This window comes from Rattus norvegicus, chromosome 9 (assembly GCF_021556685.1).
Source record: "Rattus norvegicus strain SHRSP/BbbUtx chromosome 9, alternate assembly SHRSP_T2T, whole genome shotgun sequence".
NCBI lineage: Eukaryota > Metazoa > Chordata > Mammalia > Rodentia > Muridae > Rattus > Rattus norvegicus.
Window position 1 is genome coordinate 9,760,816 of NC_141542.1, and position 4,003 is coordinate 9,764,818.

At 46.5% G+C, this 4,003-nt stretch overlaps 1 long non-coding RNA gene and 1 other non-coding gene across 2 annotated transcripts; both read right to left on the reverse strand.

Moving 5' to 3' along the window:
• Positions 1-321: 321 nt before the first annotated feature.
• Positions 322-3,415, reverse strand: LOC148003299 (uncharacterized). Its single transcript, XR_015629312.1, has 2 exons — positions 3,278-3,415; positions 322-2,479 (listed from the first exon to the last, which is right to left on the reverse strand). It is a non-coding gene; the product is annotated as an uncharacterized LOC148003299 (long non-coding RNA).
• Positions 486-614, reverse strand: LOC120094889 (small nucleolar RNA SNORA44). Its single transcript, XR_015630021.1, has one exon. It is a non-coding gene; the product is annotated as a small nucleolar RNA SNORA44 (small nucleolar RNA).
• Positions 3,416-4,003: the final 588 nt, after the last annotated feature.

The window sequence follows — 4,003 nt, forward strand, 5'->3', positions numbered from 1 at the left end:
GAAAAACACTCCTCAGTTGTCAGTGGGGATTGCACGTTGGTACAACCATTTTGGAAATCTGTCTGGCAGTTCCTCAGAAAGTTGGACGTAGTACTATCTGAGGACCCAGTTACACCACTTCTTTTTTTTTTTTTTTTTTTTTTTGAAATTTGAAGTCTTTATTGAACCAATTGCATGTTAGGTTACAAAGGTATTTCACTTTTCCAAAATGCTGTTTCTCTTTGTAGACCAATCTGGCCACAAAAGGCTACCTGGCTAAGTATTAGCCAGAAACTTCTAAATCCCAGTGTGATCTTCTTGTGGCATTTTTCCAACAAATAATGCAGACCAAATCACAAGATGGCCACCTCACTGGTCACATGGTCCTTAGGTTAATGAGCAGAGGCTGACAGGCTGTCTCCTCACTCTGTGCACACTGCAGAAGGAAAGTTTGTTTTGAATACCACAGGACAGAAGGACAGGCAGCTCATAACTCCAGTGGAAAAACATATAGGAGAGCTGAGTGGCAACAGCAGGCACTGTGATAACCTGGGCTGTCAAAGTCTCTCCGTTACTCTGGCATGCAGTTGGAGATCCCATGGCTATGAGCAGCCACAGCCCTTGGAAACATGCTTCAGTTACACCACTTCTGGGCATATACTCAAAAGATGTTCCAACATATAACAAGGACACGTGTTCCTCTATGTTCATAGTAGGCTTATTTATAATAGCCAGAAGCTGGAAAGAACCCAGATGCCCTTCAACAGAGGAATATATACAAAAATGTGGTACATTTTACAGTGATATACCACTCAGTTATTAAAAACAATGACTTCATGAAATTCTTAGGCAAATGGATGGCACTAGAAAATATCACCCTGAGTGAGGTAACCCAGTCACAAAAGAACACACATCTTATGCACTCAGTGATAAATAGATATTAGCCCAGAAGCTTGGAATACCCAAAATAGAGTCCAGACCACACAAAGCTCAAGAAGAAGGAAGACCAAAATGTGGATGTTTCAGTCCTTCTTAGAAGAGGGAACAAAATATTCATGGGAGGAAATACGGAGATATAGTGTGGAACAGAGACTAAAGCAAAGGCCATCCAGAGACTGCCCCACCAAAGGATCCATCCCATATACAGACACCAAACCCAGACACTATTGTGGATGGCAAGAAGTGCTTGCTGACAGGATCCTGATATGGATGTCTCCTGAGAGACTCCTTACTGATACAGGTGGATGCTCTAATACTCCTGCCCCTTCCTCCTGAGTGCTGGGATTATAGCACATGCCCCCACACTGATTTGTACAGTGCTTGGACTCGAACCCAGGGCTTTGCCCATACTAGGCATGCTCTCCACCCACTGCACTGCAACCCCAGCCTGAGATGCCCGTCTTACTCATATGCTATCCTAAGTCAAATGCTGGAGTTCAGCTTAGAGCAACCAAAATGAGCAGAGCTTCTTCTAGTTGCAACACTCAGCTGTTTTCTCGAGGTCAATTTTTCAGGAGGGCTTTAACATGGGTAGAGTTTTGGCCAAGTTCTGTTTGGGGGTACGTTTGTGTGAGAATACTCCACATGACCATCAAGCTGGATTCCTTGGAACTCAGTTAGGCTTCTAGTTGTTTTTGTAAAACTTAGAATGTATCCACCCAATACCCAAAGAGGTGCCTGCTTCTCCTTATTGCATACAAATTCTCATTAAGTCTGATTTTCTTTGGGGCAGTCCTCAAAAACCTGGGAGGTTCTGCTGAAACACATTGTAGGTTACGTTTTCCTGGAATATTCATGTCGCTTCAGGAAAAGCCAGCTTTTCTAGGGATCTAGAAGTGTCCAGTTGACTAAACCATGCCGGAATGTCAGCTGCGGCTCCTTTCTCAGGATTAGAGGATCAAAGGAAGAAATAGAGGCTGTTGTCTTTACTTTTCTGGGAGGAATACGCAAAGAGTACTTGAATCTTCATGGGGACAGCACGCCTGTCTCTGGTACTTCTCTGACCTCTGAATTTTGATTTCCAAGCTTCTTGTCCAGGAAGGATTCAATTATATCACCCATGTCTGCTCACTTTTGTGATCTGGAGCAGTTTCCCATCTTCTTCCTGCTCTGTGGCTGGTAATTTCTAGCTTGCTGTTAGTCATTGCCAGCATTACTTCGTGGCATGGTGGATCCTTTTCTACAGATCTGAGCTTTCTTCTGAGACACGGACAAATAGTGAGAAGGCAGGTCTTCCTGTCTGCATCTGTCTTTGGGGTACTATTACATGAGGTCTCCATGTAATTTTCTTTGCTACTGAAGCTTCGGGCAATGTTTCTTCTAATCTCTGGACACATGTACTGCTGTGTTGCTCAAGTTTTCCCATCGCTGTGACAGAATGCAGGATGTAACTTGAGGGAGGAAGGATTCATTGGCTCACAGCTTCAGAGACTGCTGCAATCAATCATGGCCGGGATGGCAGGGAGGGTGTATCGGAGGGGAGAAGAGTACCTCATAGTACCTGGGAAGGAGAGGAGTATGGGAGAGGAAAGGACAGGAGAGGGAGAGGGAGAGGGAGAGGGAGAGGGAGAGGGAGAGGGAGAGGGAGAGGGAGAGGGAGAGGGAGAGGGAGAGGGAGAGGGAGAGGGAGAGGGAGAGGGAGAGGGAGGGAGAGGCAGAGGCAGAGGCAGAGGCAGAGGCAGAGGCAGAGGCAGAGGCAGAGGCAGAGGCAGAGGCAGAGGCAGAGGCAGAGGCGAGGGAGGAGGGGAAGCGGGAGGGGGAGGGGGAGGGGGAGAGGGAGGGGGAGAGGGAGGGGGAGAGGGAGAATTCCTACATTGTTGGCTGGCTCTCCCCATTTCTTTCTTTCTTCTAAGTACCCAGCCTGTATGATGTCATTCACATTGAAATTGAGACCCACCCCCACCCCTTAGTTAGTGATCGCTGGAATTTCTTCACAGACATTCTCAGGGGTATGTTTTAATTTTCTATGTGTTTTTCAGTAAGACTGAGTTGATATGTTTAACCATCAGAGCTGGGGAGAAGGGCTCCATGGATAAAATGCTTGTTGCCTAAGAGTGAGGAGCTAGGTTCACTGCCTCAGATCCATATAAAGCTGTCTGTGGTAGTATCTGCCACCCCAGCGTTCCTATGGTGAAGTGAGAATTTCCTGAAGCTCAAGCCCATACAGCCTGGCACACACAGCAGCACATAGGAAACCCTGCTCTCAAACAAGACACAGTGTCTTAGTCAGGGCTTCTATTCCTGCACAAACATCATGACCAAGAAGCAAGCTGGGGAGGAAAGGGTTTATTCAGCTTACACTTCCACATTGCTGTTCATCACCAAAGGAAGTCAGGACTGGAACTCAAGCAGGACAGGAAACAGGAGCTGGTGCAGAGGCCACAGAGGGATGTGACCTACTGGCTTGCTTCCCCTGGCTTTCTCAGCTTGCTCTCTTATAGAACCCAAGACTACAAGCCCAGAGATGGCACCACCCACAAGGGGCCCTTCACCCCTTGATCACTAATTGAGAAAATGCCTTAAGCTGGGCCTCATGGAGTCATTTCCTCAAGATGCCTTTCTCTGTGATAACTCCAGATTGTTTCCAGTTGACACACAAAACCAGCCAGTACACACAGCGTGGGCTAGCCCCTGCTACGGTGGTCTCGCCCTCACAGGCACAGCCAGTGCACACATCTGCACATGCACTCCTTAAGATACTCAAGATACTTGTGCATTCTCCCAGACATGCTGAAGGTAGAAGATTGATGAAGTCCCATGGACTCTTGAGGTAATGCATTCCTTAATGGACAGTGAAATTAACACTGGATAGAGATTTAGTCTTACGTTTACTGGGGTTCCTCCCCCTCCCACCCCCACCTCCCAGCTTAGGAGCTCTGCCTTTAGGTTCATCGAACAGGATCAATTTTTAAATGATCTAAAGACTTCTCCCACCAAAACCTTGATAATATTTGAAGAGACTTTTTCTACTTCCTAATGCAGAGATAACACAGCTAGATTTCATAAAATGTATTGCACATTTTAT